Genomic DNA, 17,144 nt, shown 5'->3' on the forward strand with positions numbered 1-17,144 from the left:
ACTGCTTTTCATTCATTGATACAGTCTAATGTTATATTACAATCTGTTCTGAGAAATATCTGCAGGGTGCAGGTGTAATGTAACGTTTTTCTCCCTCTCTTTCTCATCTTAGCTTCAGGTTGTTTTCACACCTGAAAGTCCGGGGGACTTGTTCCGTTTTGAAATGAAAATTGCAACATTGTTGCACTTTCCTTTGGTTTGGTTCCAATTCACATCGCTCTTGGCTCAAACTGACCAAACCGTCTGAACACCTACAAACTCTGCCTGTTAGGGGCGCTGTTGTTCAAAACAAATGGCAACCAGGAAGAAAAAACGGCATAGAAGAAGACGAAACCTGAAATTCATCTACTTCTGCTGGTCTTTTTTTCCACATAAACAATGAAAAAACACTGAATTCACGCTGTCTTAGGGTCTTCTGCTTTTGCACAGGGGCATTATGAGCAGCCAGCGAGGTGGTGAGCTGTCCAGCATGTCAATCTTTACACAATACGAATAAATCAGCACCGAGTACGACGTGTTGCTATGGCTACACAGACGCCAAGCGAGGTACCGACATGTATTTGAGTGTATTAAATCACATATAAATCCGTATATAATTATGCTTTATGCCTCTTCATGCCTTTGGCTCACAAGTCGGTCTGCTTTGCTTTCACACCTCAAATGAACCGCTCCAGGGTTCGTTTGGAAGCGGACCGAGACCCCCTGTTTTCAAGCGGACCGGAGTCCTAACTCCAAACGAACCGGACTATCCGGGAAAACGGACAAGAGTTTGTTTAATGAGGACCAAACAGCTCTGGTGTGAATGTGCCCTCAACCTCTACCATTCTCTCTCTTCTCAAAAGCTCATTTCAGACTCATTGCATGAGTTTTGCATCTTGGCAGTAGCACATCTTTTCATTTTGGTTTGCATGTTTATAAGCTAGGGCTGTCAGACTGCTCCAAGCTAACACGCCTGAAAGAGGTGTCTTGCACATGGAGAATCTATAGAATAGAGGGCTCGCCTATTTTTCCTGCAGCTATTCACCAAAATAGACAGGAAACTGATAGCTAGAGACCTATATTTACCTTGTTTTAGTGGATATGTATGTGCACATAGGTAGAATATAGTTGCACTTTTTTTCCATGAGAAAAACTAGACTAACACCCCCCAAAAAAAGATCTTTGATGACTAAAACTGACTGAAAAAAGTTTAGTTTTTATCAAGATTACTTAAACTAGACTAAAATATAATTTAGTTTTCATCAGACATTTAAAATCAATGATATTCCTCCACTGTGGCTAAATCTGTCGAAATACAATCTGCCTGTCTTCTGCCTCCAGTTGCACAAAGCAGGGACCCCAGGTTTAGCAGGGTGCTTAGAAGACACTACCATGATTCAGTACCAGATTCATGCAAGAGAATAAATATTTGGAATAAAAGTGAAGACTGAAGTGTGAGGAGTTTCTATGGACTAAAACCAGACTAAAATGTTTTGAGTTTTTGTCGACTCAAACTAGACTAAAACTATAAAGGGTAGAAATGACTAAAACATGACTAAAACTAAAAACTAATCTAAAAACTAAGACTAAAATTAAAAATAGCTGTCAAAATCAACAGCTTTTCAAAGTAATTGTCTTTCTGTGGAGACACTGCTTCTAACCATCATTTACAAGAGTTGAGCCCTGCTTTCCTCTGTAGTACCCATCCAGTAGTATCTGGATGGATGCACCCCTACAGTAGTACATCCATGTGGGCCCCGTATGGGTCATACACGGACTAAAAATATGGGTCCCAAGTGGATTTGCCTGTGGGTTCCATGGTGGCCCCAACTGTGATTTCCCATGTGGATGTCTACTTGAGATGGGTGTTATGTAGGTTGAAGTCTCCATGGGCAATCAAAGATGGGGCCACCATGAAACCTGCAGACAAACTTGGGACCTACTATATGCATATAACCCAAATGGGGACCACATCACATGCTGGCTTCACTATAATGTTTCAAAATAGGTCTGTGTGCGTCATATGCTCTTATTTTGATGAAATATCACCAAGAAACATTAAGATAATACGTGACCCCTGTCCTGACGTAAGTAGCAGGTCTAGATCAAGGTTCTTTAACCTCGAAAAGACATGCCAAATAGTTTTTTCTTTCATGGCTATCACAAGTCCCAAGTTTGAGTGGTCAGTGAGGAAGAAGTGACACAGGTGAGCGCACTGCTGTCTTAAAAGTTGAACTGTTTTCAGATGAGAGTGTGGTTGAAGCCAAGGGTGCCAAGGTTTGTTCCTGCTCAGGGCCCTGGCTTTGTACCGAAATAAGCACTAAAAAACATCGGTTGTGGACACAGACCCGGCTCAGTTCAGCTATACAATGAGTCGAGTCACTAGTCAGGAGAGTTATTGAGGTAAAACTGAGAAGAAACACAGGGCTGTGACAGCAGAGAGACACAACCAGCTACAGCATACATGCACCTCAAATGAAAGCCGTGCATGGCGAGCTTGAGTTGACAATTGTGTCAACCAGTACTGACAGGCTAACTGGCTTATTTTAGCTCAAGGCTGGTGTGTGAATTAGTGCTGTAAAGCTGTTCTCATGAAAGAAGCACAGCACAGTTACACAGTTCTGAAATCAGGGAACCAGGGCCCTCTGTGGAAATAGGATACATGCTGACTTCCCTATAGAAAGTTACTGCACTGTTAGATCTGGTTTAAATGCAGTGTTTTAAAGTGGAAAAGCTGCATATTTCTGCATTAAGGTACATTATTTGGCCATTTCAGATATGTGGCTTACCATCCTGTTTCTGGCCCTTGCCTCATTGTAATTAAAACTTATTGGTGCTGATGTGAGGAGCACTATAAATACTGTAGTACAGTAGGAGCTTGTTAGATTTCTACAGGGAGCCTGGTCAGTGCTCGTCCATTGGAGTTGGTGATTTATCACGTTACACTACATTTATTAAAAAATCAATGTAGAAACTGTTAATGGATAAAAACCACCAGGCATAAATGTCACATTTTCTCAGATCCATCACGCTAAAAACCCAATCAATCAAAGGGAAAGTCCTTAAAGAAGATCTTTACAGCATGGCCATTATGGTGTATTATAACCACAGACACTGTAAAAGGATATTTGTGATGTAGAGGGCAGGGTTCCTGATTTAGCTGCAGCAATTGCTTTCAGAAGTCTGGGTAGTTTCTGCAATTTTGCATGGTTTCACCCTTCTTTGCTTCATCTTTTTTGGGTCATTCTTTGCACCAAACAATCAATGCATCCTAATCAACATGTGCAAAAACCTGCAGAGTGAGGAGAATAGTGGAAATGTTTAAGTGATTCTGCATCTCTGCCTTGAAAAGCTTTATAGAAACCAATTCCCTATTCCATGATCTGTGGACACTTCTTCCTCCAACTTCCCCCTAATGACCCTGAACATCACACCAGCTTGGTGTAATGAGGAGGGGTAGGTGGGACAGCATGAAGCCATCAGATCGTCGTGTTTCAGACTCAGCTGATGGACAGCTGTGACAGCTGAGGTGATGGAGAGGACACTTAAGGGCACTTCATCACCACCTCGCTCACCTCTGGACTCCTCGTAGACCCCTAAAACTTGTCCTCTACATCCTCCACATAATGGCCATGAGGGAGCAGGAAACCCCCCAGTCAGCTAAAATCGATCATTTTCCATTTCATTCCTTTGATTAAAGAACTGCTGCTGATGGTCTTGGCCTGTTTTAGACTCTCAGCCTCATTTTGTTGCTTTGTGTCTTTAAGTCAAATGAAATTGCTTCTTTAATGGGCTTTGATTTTGTTCGCATAATCAGGTTCATTCCCAGAGTTTTCTTTGAAAGTGCAGCTAATCAGAAACACTTGCAGAAAGTCATGAATATTTATGTCCCATCAAGCCCAAAAAACATTACAGATCTAGTTCTGGTTCCCATACGCTGCACGGTAAAAACCTCACTGTTTCAAAGTAAAAGTGCTCATGCATTTGAATAATCTCTGCTGAGCTTACCGAGACAAAGTAAAAGACTTCAAATATGCTTCTGTTGCATAAATCTGGACATTAAATATTACACAGAAGCTCTAAAGGGTGACTGATCTGCACAACAGCATCATATTCTTTCTGCAAAGGTTCATTGTGTGTAAATGTGAGAAAAAGGCTCACAATGAAGCAAAACTTAAGAAATCTGGCTTTGTTGAGGGCTGTTTGTCTGTATGCCCAGAAGGACTTTATAAAGAGGTGCGACATAGGAAAAGGAAAAACCATCTAATTAAAAAGCTTGTAGAATTCTCATAAAGCAACTAAACTTGACCAAACCGAGCACAATCATCTTGCTGCTTCCTGAAATGCTTTGAAATGCTGCAGATGCATTGTGGGCACTTTAACTGCATATTTCAGGTCCGAGCACTGACGTAGGGTAGCAACAACCGAGGGTCAGCGAGGACCCTATTGTATCTGTATGCATCTTTTTTCCCCCACCATTTTGGGGGCCTTAACATGCTCAAAAACTCCCCAAACTTTATAGAAAATCATCCCCCAGAAAAAATGTTTATCTTTTGGTGGAATAATGCAAGTCTAACAAGCAGGGACCCCACAGAGGACCCAAATATGAAATAGGCGACTGAGTAGGAGATACCTGCATGAAAATTGGTACACATATGTATCATGATTAGACAAAAGCAAAAGTCTATTGGGGCCATCCTCTAAAATGTACAGGAAGTGCACTACAAACAGCTAAGTGTCAAATTTTGGCGTTTTTGGGCGATTCACAAGCTTCTCATTTTAACAAACTAGTCAGAGAGATTTTTGCCGATTGACTCCAGATTTGTTTTGCTCATACTAGAAAACCTGGAGATCTAAACTTGTGTTTACTGTGAGTTTTCACCATAAAGCATGGCCATGACCGGAGCTCAAATTTAAACTCGTTTTTTTTTAAATTTTTTTTTTGTGAAAATACACAAATAATGCCTTATAACTTTTAAATGCTAATGTCAATGCTAATGCTTTTAAACCAAACTTCACAGGGATGATCACACATTGATTCTGAACACATTTATATATCAATATCATTACTCTTCCATAGCGCCCCCTACTGGCAATTGAACATTTCTGCCTCAGATTTTTGAAAATTTCTCTTTAAAAATTCAGCCACTGTACACCATCCAGCCTAGGCTTATGATTTTTGGTCTGCATATGGGTCATCATATGACCTACAAAAAAGCCTCCAGGACCCATGCCCAACCCAACAGGAAGTCCACCAGCTTCATCTCAATTTCAAAATAAGGCGTTTTTGATGGTGCCAAATGACTTAAACCTATCATAACTTTAGTATACAATATTCTATGATCATCTATTTTTTGCAAGAAAACAGTATCACACTGAACACACCCACATGCAAACATCTCATCACAGCGCCCCCTAGTGGCAACTGAAAGTGACACAAATGGGTCATATCTTCATTTCTCTTATTGTGCTTAACCTATTGAGCGCTTATTACAAAGAAAGCCTTTAATAATTGGCCACAACACAGATATATTTCAGTTTCACTGGCAAGCATTTTAATATCACCCTAATTTGACAAGAAGTACACACAACTTTCATATCAAACATTTGATTGCCTTCAATCCCATGTAGGATCAAGGTCTGCCATCTACATATTCAAAGGTTAATCTCACCATTTTGATGTAGCACCCCTGCTGGCAACAAGAAGTGACACAACTGGGCCATTTCTTTATTGGCCAGCAATTCATCATTATGCCATTTAACAGAAAGTCACTGTAACTAGAGAGTTGGCCCCTCTACATATCTAAATGTGCATTTAAATATGTATGACGTGTTTTGCTAGTGCACCAGCTACTGTAAGAAAGCAGAAGCATCTCTAATAAATAATGTCCTGTTTTTTCCTACTTTTATATGATAAATAACAGTCCCAGAGGATCGCCATGCTTCCTGTGCTCTGCTGCACACAGCTCGGGTTGCTTACACCTAATTATTCCCACACTCCTGCAGTTGTGATACACCTCGTGCACTGGGGTGCGAGGGCCCTTCAGTGCTGCTTGCAGCCATAGTTGTGCATTGTTGTCTCTGTATTGCTCTGCAATAATCCACCAAAATGGTAGTGTGATTTCTACGGGAGTTCCCGGTCCTGTCGGCATAGTTCCGGCTCATTGGTGTACAGGAAACCCCGTGGACTGAAGCTGAGCACATTATGTCAGAGTTGGAACTGGTAAATATAGTGAGCAGAAGTTGATTACACAGCAGTTATTGCAAAGAAGAAAACAGATGGAAAGAATATCTATTGTCTACTAATTTAGCTGGAGCAGAGACTGGGAATTGTTTGCACTCGTTTGGCTACTGGAGAAACATGGATGAGGAAAATACACGTCTGATGGTTTTGGATGCTTGCAAGCAGATTTCACTTATTGCATCGCCGTCTGCAGCCAGTTATCTTGCTTTATTATTCAGAGACCAACAGTTAGCCAGTGCAACACAGCAGACCAATCACAGAGCTTGCAATCTGTGTCAGATAAGCATAGTTACACTTTTGAACTGGTGTATGTCAACCTACTTGGGTTTTATTTGGAGTATTTTTGCAAACTCCAGCTGGGCTTTATTGTGTTATGCACGGATAATCTTCAGTCTAGCCACCCTATCATAAAGCCCAGATTGGTGCAGTGATAGTTGTCCTTCTGGAATTTTGTCCCATTTTCACACAGGATCTCTGGAACTCAGTCAGAATGACCATCAGGTTCTTGGTCACCTCTCTTACTAAGACTCCCAGTTGCACAGTTTGGCTGGAAAACCAGCTCTAGGAAGATTCCTGGTTGTGCCAAACTTCTTCCACCCTAGAATTATGGAGGCCAATTGGAACAATGGTAACCATTGTATTTCGAACATATGCAACACAAACATTTTTTTTATAATTTACCTGGAGGATATGTCATCTAACGACTGTGCATGAGGAAATAAAAGGCAGAAATGCTCCTAATATCCCTAATAATGTACAACTAATTGAGCTGCACCACATATATAAGCAGCTCTTGCAGATTTGCACATCACAGACGGGACTATTAGCCTTGGTGGAGGACTGTGTTTGTCCTTGTTTGTATATGCTTCAACAATAATCATCCACACAGTCAGTATAGAGCTGCGAGTACTCACTAGTTTATCAGGACAAAATGTTCTTGGCGTGAAAACTCTGTATATAAAATGTGTAAAAATAGCTGTAAAAGTGTTGTAACACATTCTTTTTGTCCAATTGACACTCCGTAGCTTAAATATTTTTTACTTTAAATGAAATAAAAGAAAACCTTCAAGTTTTTTTTGGCATGTTCTTGAATGTGTCTTACAAATAAATCCTCTATAGCTTCATTTGGCATTGACTCTGTCAGTAAAAGTTGCTGTTTGAATGGTGCTAAAAGAAGCATCACCCTATTATTAATGTACAAGTACACCTATGTGTCTTTATCTTACCTTAGCCAACAGAAAATAGACTTTTCAAACGGAGCTACAGCTGAGTTTACTCACTGAAGAATATTTGCACATAAATAAACCACCAGGTCTGTAAATCCTCTGGGAACACACAGTACCAACAGCAGGGAGACTCAGAGTGGATTTAAAGACTGAAGACGGCGGTAAGTAAATAAAAATAAAGGTAGACAAATGTCGGGGTGTAAATCAAGAGCATCAGTCAGACTCATTCAAGTCTGGAGGCTCATTGAGCTAAAGATGGATGCTCGTCACCTTCACCTACTTGCTTCATCAACGTCAGAGTGGCAGTAAATGAGAGCCGTTAGCCTTGAGCGCTGGCTTTAGACAACACTGAGCTGAGGTGTACAGCAATCAGGGCCTGGCAGTCGACCAGACCTCCTTTATCTAATGATCTGAGCTGCATACATGGAGCTGAGGATCTAAATCAAACTATGGAACAATGACAGGATGGAAATGGAAACATCTTTATGTATGAGGAAGATTAGGAGGTAAAAAATAGATAAGGAACAATAAATACACCATAAACACCACAAAGGTAAGGAATGGGATCAGTAAGTTTTACAGATATTTACTCTTTTTGCACTCCTAAACAATCAGAATCCTTTCCAATATGATTATCAGTGTCTATTTTTATAGAAAAGCTGTTTTAGACATTTGTTTTTGACTTCACTGGTAGTACTAGTTCACTGACAGTACAATTTCACCCTCAAACTACTGCTTTTTCTTACCAAAACCTAAATGTTCTTTTTCCTAAAGTTACATTTAAACAAAATTACGCTAACATGTTGTTTACCTAACATCAAATTTAACCAACTCTACAGAAGATATGTTGTGTTTCTTCTCTTATTTTTGCTGCTATTTTTCTATATTTAATGTAAATGCCTTTCTGCCTGTTTTTTAAAGTTACAAATTTTCTTCTTTTTACTCTGTAAAGCAGGAGGTATGAGTGGTACACTATAAATGATCATTTTAACAACCTAAACTTAAATGCATCGTAATATAAGCTTAAATTAGTTCGCTAAGTAAGGGAACTAGCTTTATCACATCGCATATATCGAGCGTATCAATAGAATTTTTGCAAAGACATGTTGATATCTCAGCCAGACAGCTCATGTTTGTAATGTTTTAAGCTTTTATTGCAGCAGCAGTCGATTTGAGTTTGGTATGAAGGCTCAGGCTTCATCACATCTGGCTGATTTATTTTAAGGGAAGAAATTGAGGAATGAACATTAGATTGAAAATCTTTTTATAGTCAAACCATGGCTAGAATTCTTGCACCTGTTGTACTCCAATCGGATGCAACAGTGCTTCTGTGTTGTCCATCCAAATCCATCCATCCAATTTCTACACTGTTTATCCTCTTTTGGGTCATGGGGTTTGGAGCCTATCCCAGCTGTCATTGGGCAAGAGGTGGGGTTCCACCCTGGATTGGTCGCAAGTCAGTCGCAGGATTGACTTACAGAGACAAACAACTGTGCACTCTCTCACTCACATCTACGGGCAATTTAGAGACAGCAATTCATCTATCGAGCATGTTTTTGGTCTGTGGGAAGAAGCCAAAGTACCAGGAGAGAACCTGTGCATGCACAGGTAGAACATGCAAACTGCACAGGAAGACCCTGACTGAGATTTGAAACAGGAACCTTGCTGTGAGGAAACAGCACTAACCCCTGTGCTGCCATGCAGCCCCTGACAAAATGATAAATGAATGAATAAATTAAAAAAACAAGGTTGAGCCTGCAGGCTGATGCTGGGGTGGTTGTGGGGATTTTTGAAGAACAGTACCGCAGTGAGATGGCACGACGAAAAGGAAAGAGGACACGAGTGAGACCAGAATGTGATAATGACGCAGGTTGAATATGAATTAAAGCAACTCGAGTTCCCTGAACTAGCTCACAGGCTTCACTTTCAAAACCATAGAAATTCTTGATTTTTATAGTTCTTAAAGGATGTGCCTAGTTATAGTGACCATGACAGACACATAGTTTTAGCATTGTCATTAATAAATTGGATGTTATGTGAAAAATGGCAACATAATGTGGTGGGCAGTGCTACAGGAAGCTGCCGTTCTGTTGCTGTATCTTATTCATGTTTGTGCAGCTTGTTTGTCATGAAGCACGATTATTATCTGACATGGGATGAGATTTCCATTTCCCAACCTCATCCTGTAACACTGAACTCCCCCACACCTGTAAGGTTGTGGCTCCACTAAAAATTTCCAGGTGAGTGAAGACCAGACCCGGAGCTAAGCTTTGGCAACCTCTGTGGCTTACCTCTGGGTATGAGCAACATGCATGAAAATTGGTACACATATGTATCAGATCTACCCAAAATAAAAAGTCAGTTGGGACCATCCTCTAATATGCAAAGGAAATGCACTACAAACAGTTAAAGGTCATATTTTAGCTGTTTTTGGCAGCTTTGGGCAACATCACAGTTGTCACGTGTGAAGGTTATCCACCTACAGATTTCTTCAGATTGTCTCCAAATTTTTTGAGCTTATTCTAGACGAGATGGAGATCTAAAGTTGTTCAAACAGTGAGTTTTCACCATAGGGTGGGGCTGTGAACAGGGCCCAAAATTGTAAAACCTTTTTTCTGTATTTTTTGAAGTGTGCCAACTATTTTGACTCTACATAACTCTACAGTGCTTCTGTTAGTCATCAGCAAACATACCAGGGATGAGCACACCTTGACTCTGAATACATTTGTGCATCAATTTACAGAAACCCCTTCTGCTAATTAAGCATGTCCTTCTCTGAATTTTTTATTTGTCCTTTAAAACACCTGCCCTCACACTCCTTTAGACATAGGCTTATGATTCTTGATCTGCATGTGGATCATCACCAGACCTATGAAAAAACCCTCTTGACATGTGTATAGTCTGGTACTTTTTCCACCTCTGGTAGCCACTATAATTGTTCTTAAGGACTACTGCTTTGCTGCCACACCGCTAACTGCTATGACATTGGTAGCACATCATAGAAAGAGTGGTTGAGCACTGTTTTGATCTAGAAAATGTGGATAAGCTATCTAGAGGCAGTTTCAAGTTATACTCACATACAACGGAAACACTGAGTGACGATATTCAGCACAAGAATGTGGAAGTTCACCTGCAAAGAGGATCGAAAACTGGCAATGCTAGCATTGCTATCATGAGGCACACTCTGCAAGCCAACTTTGCATCTTCGACATTGTTTTACTTTTGCAAAAATATGTATTTTGGTATATTCTGCATATAATTGGATGGAAAACTATACACCTAGGAGCCATCCCTAGTTTCACTAAGTCACTCAGTCAAAGATGTCTCATTCAGGTTTAATTTGATTTGCAAAAACTCATAAGCATGATCAGACAATCATTTGTCTAAATGATGAGACTCAACTATAACTTCACATTACAGGACTCACAAGACTTGGTAGCAGTATCATTCAGCTTGAACATAATGATAGTTGGGTTTTGCAGAACTGTTTCGTTCAAAAAACCAGGTCTCAGTCTCCATCCCTATCCAGGACTCTGATTAATTCAACCAACTGCCTTTGAATGACAATGAGCTGCTTTTTAAGCGCTTTGTGAGGAGAGATATCACCTTTTGTGACATGTTTCACGCTGCTACGAAATGATTCATCAGAAGATGAGTGTTGAACTTTTAAGAAGATGAATGACGTGTAAGAAAAAAACAGCTAACAGATCAGTACCTTCCTCCTCTTCCGGGCCTGCGGGTGATTCTGTCCGTCCTGAGCTTTCCCCAGCAGGTCTGGGAACACGAGGGGCTTCAAGGAGCGTGAGCGAGGGGTTCTGGGATACCGGAACGGGTCCATCATCCTGAAGTCCCTTCCATAGCGCACAGTGCAAAGAGAGCGTGAGCGTAGGCGCCCGGCCGAGTGCAGGCTGTTAACACCGATCATAGTTGGAGGCGAAGGTGCATGGATCAGAGCAGTAAAAAAAGAAAGGGCGGTGATTGGTGCAAATGATTCAGGACAAAGTTGATCCAAAAAGTGTGAAATGAGGCGCCAAGAGACAGCTGGGAGTGAAGTCAGCTGTTACAGAAAGCAGCCGGTGATCAGCGGAGTCGCAGAGGGAGGCGACACATCGTCAGGAGGCTGTCAGCGGCACCGGCGGACCGTGCTATCAGCAGGCATCAAACCCCAGCAGTCACAGCTCTCCACGTCTTCATCAACGCCCACCAGGCAACATGGGGGTGCCCACCTGACGCTGAATTATTGATAAGACAGCCATGTATTATACATGTAGAGAAACAACTCCTTCACTGTAAGATGACAGTGAGCCCTTTTCTTCTTCCAGCCAATAAATCCGTCACTTTTCCACCAGTTTGTCGACTTTACATGTCCATAAAGCTGCACATTAAGGCGGTAAGATGTGTCATTTCTCCACAAGAACACCTCTCCCTCCCTGTGAGGGGTTTTAAAAGGGCATGCCAAGTTACCCAAAGGTGACACCTGTCCAGCTGCTGCCTTTCAGCAAAGAGCCAGTGATTTCACAAACACACTGAACAACACAGAAATGACACTCTCACAGATGGTATGAAACACTGGCAGAGGTGTGAACGGACAGGCAGCATGAAGCAGATGGGTGCCAAACGTGGAAGTGAGGAGGGAGGAACACAAGAAGCTTTTTAATGCTTGTATGAAGACAAACACACAATAGAGGGAGATACAGAGGGGTGGGAGGGACGGCGGACTTCGGGGCAGGGATTCCAGCCGCCGATTTCGTCACAAAACCACAAAAATATGTACAAAAAGCTAAAAATGTAGGGATTTATCTGAGGGAAAATCGTCCTGTTGCTCCTGCTGTAAAATGGATCCCATCAGTTTGAGTCAGGCTCGTACTCGCTCACTTCTTCCTCTGTCTTTCTGTCCATGTGTGGAGCTCCGCTTTCATTGTTTACTCCTTTTTCTCCCATTTAAACGATCCCATTTCTCCCAGCCTGGATTTTCTCCTCAGTGTGGGTGTAAGAGAAAGAAAAAAAATTCCCACTCCTTATGTGTGATTTCTCCTCGTCTTCATTCATAGAAGCCTGCTTTGTCAATCTGTTGCAATCTTTCCCTTCAACCCGGCGGTCCTCTCGTCTCCGTGCGGCTGCTGATGCGGAGGAGGAGGAGAGGAGAGGAGAGCTGGCTGCTTGGATCGCGGAGTGAAAGAGAAGCTGATGGGGACGGCGCTCTCCCTCGCTCTGCCTCCCTCTGCCTTCGCTTCGTCAATGTGTACCTCCCTCCCTCCCTCCCTCCTTCTCTCAGTCATTGCCAGCAAATCACAGTCTCCCAAATGCCTCCTCAGCACACACTCTCATACAGGCGAGGTTTCACACACAGGTGAGGTTTTTTAATAAATACACTCATCATGTAAATCAGTATTCTGCTGAGGTCTTGTAGGAACGACTGGGAGGTGAGAAGAGAGAAATAAGCAAAACATCAGCAGCACAGGAACGGTGTGAGGACGGGGAAAGTGAGTCTATTCATTGCTACTGTACTGTATTAAAGGAACAGTTCAACATTTTGGGAATAAGTGCATCCAGTTTCCAAAAGAGAGTCACAGATTGGTGTATTAAAACTAGAGAAGGCTTTTTAAAACTTCTCTTCAAATCTAGATAGTGATCAAAAAATGTATCTGTATGTCTAAAAATAAGGACAAAAAACCTAGCACAAACGTAAGGACGTCTGTGTTTGGTAGATTATTTCTTTGTTGTAACAATGCTTCTTGGCAATAAATCCTCTACTGTTTTAAAGCCTGTTTATTTCCCTTTTAAATGGAGCCACAGTTGTAAGGATCATGCATTTGTGGGATGAGCAGCAGAGCTGAGTATGTGGGTTGCACCCATGAAAAATTTGCCATATCTTCTCTGCCGATGCCAAACAGTTGATTCTACTGTTGCTACTCTAGTTTGGAGCTTCTGGTACCCCCAGTTGCTGATTGGCACCTGGTTGTCAGCACCTGTGAGCATGGGCCCTGCTACAGTCTGATCCAAGAACCGGCATACCACACAAAACCAACCTGCAGCGTTATTACCCCTAAAATACACCAGATACGTCTCACAGCTGTGCTGCAGTTTGACTGCGTGTCACGCCATCCTTCAACACCCAGTGACTGCGCTTACAGTTTAGTGCAGAGGAGTTTCGTGGTAGTTACAGAATCACACCTGACCATGAGAGTAGAAACTACTGAAGTGACATAAAACATAACGGACATACATGAAGCTATTACTCTGCTATGGGTTGCACTGGCTGTGCTAGGTTCAAACGCAGCCTAGTTTGAATGTAAGTTCTTACGATGGAGTTTACGCTCTCCTAACATTTAAGCTGTTGTACCAGCTGAGATAATTTCAACATAGGCGTAAATTATAACTCAAATCTTACACCTAACCCATACTAGGTGTAAAGTCCTCCGTAGAATATGACTGTCATAGTGACAGCTCTAAAAGACGTGATAACCCGGAGGGTGATGAGGGATTTTACTGGAAATGTTGAGTCAGCACTGCATTCTCCATGATCAGAAACACTGTTGTTTTTCATGGGCGGAGATCATTTCCACCGTCCACTGTTACATTATCTCATGTTATTGGCGATTTCACCGCTCGATGTCAGTGTTGTTATCTTATACTGGCTCTAGGTTTAGGCTGTAGGCTTCACAAAACTCACACAGGCAAAATGGATGCTGGACACACTGGATGCTGTTTGATGATTAATGGCAGTTAGCAAACGTTATTTTTAGCCGTAAGCATCTGTAGCAAGCGCGGGGTTAAAAAATGCTTTTCAGTGATTTGTTAAAGTAGGAGATATCTGTGACAATATTTTGGTTAGTTTGGACGTAAATCTCTACTAGTAAGATCAACCTCACATCTCTGTGGTGCAACTGAGCAATGACACAACTTAAGTCTGAACTTTACTGGTTTCAACGTAAGGTTCAGCGTGGACTTTACATCATAACTTAAGGCAGAACTGTAGCTGGTGCAACAGGCTGCAGAACTGCAGGAGTAGTGAACTTGCTTTGATTTGTCTCTGTTTTGTCCTTTCATGCAGATTTATGTGCTTCTACCATGGGTCAGTAACCCTTTAATAATAAATGTGCTTCCTCTAGCTCCTCAGTGTTAATTTTGTTGACTAAAACTATGACTAAAAATGTCGACAGCCTTTTTTTCCATGAAAAAACTAGACTAAGACTAACAAAAATAGAACTGTGATGACTAAAACTGACAAAAACTAAGTTTAGTTTTCATCAAGATGACTAAAACTAGACTAAAATGTAACGTAGTTTTTGTCGGACATTCAAAATCGGTGACATTTCTCTACTGGTGATAAATCTGTCAAAAAACAATGCAGCTGTAGCTATTCTGCCTCTCAGCTGTAGAAAGCAGAGACCCCTGGTTTGGCAGAGTGCAGAGAACACACTACCATAATATGGTACCAGATTTAGGCAAGAAAATAAATGCTTGGACTAAAAGTAAAGACTAACACTTGAGGACTTTTCATGGACTAAAACTGGACTAAAACTAAAAAGGGTAGAAATGATTAAAATGTGGCTAATACTAACAGATATTTCATCTAAAGGCTAAAATTAAAAATAGCTGCCAACACTAAGACTGTTGCTGATCTGACCAGTTGACTACAGGCTCTGCTACACCCAATTATGAAGTTTTTTTTTTTTTTTTTTAAACAAAATATGGTCTTGAATTTGTCTGGCATCAACACAAAGTATTTTATTCTGAAATTTAACCGGATGTTTTAATTTGGTGACGGCGAAACTTCCTGTCCCGTTTGATTGGCTCTGTGCTGAATTTATGCGCAGGTCACCGACGTCCAGCAGAAATAGAAGTCCGTATCTGCTGCGGAGGGCTCCGGACAGCCAGAGCTCTTACAGAGCTGGTGGAAGCACTGTCAGTGACTCAAACTCAAACGTATCTGGTTCGTTGCTGTGCTGGAGTGGAGATGAACCAATCACTTATCTGGTGTATATGAGGGGTTAGGAGTGAACCCTAGCACCATCTCCAAACTGAAGGCCAGGTTCTATATAATGGGGGAGTCAGGCTGAAAAGTGGGTGTCCTAAGAAGACGTTACCTCACCCTGCCCAACTGTAGGGTGTCTTCTACAGATATGCAGTGAAGGTTTTCAGGACAATATGCCTGACAACCCCTTGCCCAGGCAATCGAAAACAAGCTACACACGGCCAATCTCTGGTCTCATAGGGCTTCCAAGGAGGCCTGCCATGACTGTCCTTCACCATCAGGCCAGTTTGCACTGGTATCAGCAACACTAGACTGGAACCTGAACATGTGGAGGAACGTTATGTTGAGTGATGAGTCCAGATTGTGCAGTTGAACCAAAGGATGAAGCATGGAGAAGAACGTAATGCTGACTGCTGCACCGATAGAGAAACTTTTTTTGGTGGAGGCGGTGTGATGGTGTGGGGCGGCATCTCCCTCGCTGGAAAAATGAGGCTTGACATCACTGGAGGCGATCTCAATGCAGAGAGATATCGAGATGAGACTCTCCCCATATCTCCACAGTGTGGGACTGAACTCTGTTCTCAAAATGACAATAATCGCCCCCACACAGCGGGGTTTATCAGAGACTACCTCCAATGTTGGTCATTCCATCAGCTCTGCAAGTTTACAGTATAATAACTACTAAAATATAAGATGAAGTTATAACATAAATCTTACAGCTACTTCCCACTGGGTATAAGATGCTAAAATTGCATGTAAAGATGTCGTTACCCTGAGGAATGAATAGGCAGTACCTGCATAAAATCATGTTTTTCCCATAAAGTTCTAATAAAGATAATAATCTCATCTTTCTGCATTCATTTAAGCTCTCCCTACATCAGATTTGGAAAGAATAGGAAGTAACCTTTATAGTAAATCCAAAAATTAGACTTAAAGGCCATTCTAATGATGTGGAGGAAGATTTATAAATCCCTCTCTAAGATGGCACAACGAACAGACTAAAAACAGCAGAGAAAGCAGAGACAGAGACCTTTACTCACATGATAAATGAAGGAGGAGTTTCCCCCAAAGACAAATCGACCAAATAGAATTATTGACTCCACAGTGAGTGAATCTGGAGCTGCAGGAGTGTGACCGAAAATTTAATGACTATGTCAGTCTGGGACGACGGCCATCGATTAGATGGTTTTTCAGTGATCTAAAGTCAAAAGGAACAAAAGCACACAGCGCTCGGTTACACACTGTTGTGCTTTAAATTGATCTGAGAGGATGTAGAGGGGAGGGGCTGAAGATTCAGTCCACTGTTCTGAGAAACGTATACGATCAAGTGATTGAAATAATATAATTTTGTAGGGTTAGGTCACTGGGTCAGTTAGGAGCTACATGTTTGGTGTTCAAGATGCTACAACTTTAGTTTTTAGTCTTCCAAGGGGTAGTCAGTAATCTCCAGAGTCTCTTGGCTACCCTGTGACCCTGGACTTAGAGAGGATGGATGACTGCATATATGGATGGATGGACACATGAATGGTCTGTTTTCACACCTAAATCTGGTTTCCTCAGGTCTAAATCATGGACCAGTTTGCTCTGTTGTTGCATTTTTGCCTCCAGTTTGGTCTGTGTTCACACAGAGGCATTCACAACCAAAATATGGGAGGTAGGAGCGAGATGCTCTGGTCTGAATTTTAAAAATTTCTAGTTAAGTGTGGAATTGCACCCA

General features: G+C 41.7%; 1 protein-coding gene across 2 annotated transcripts in view; it reads right to left on the reverse strand.

Moving 5' to 3' along the window:
* The window catches only part of LOC121528781 (PH and SEC7 domain-containing protein 1-like), a 96,480-nt gene that overhangs the window by 32,862 nt on the left and 46,474 nt on the right, over nucleotides 1-17,144 (reverse strand). The gene's annotated exons all lie outside the window — the stretch shown is intronic.

This window comes from Cheilinus undulatus, linkage group 20 (assembly GCF_018320785.1).
Source record: "Cheilinus undulatus linkage group 20, ASM1832078v1, whole genome shotgun sequence".
Lineage (NCBI taxonomy): Eukaryota > Metazoa > Chordata > Actinopteri > Labriformes > Labridae > Cheilinus > Cheilinus undulatus.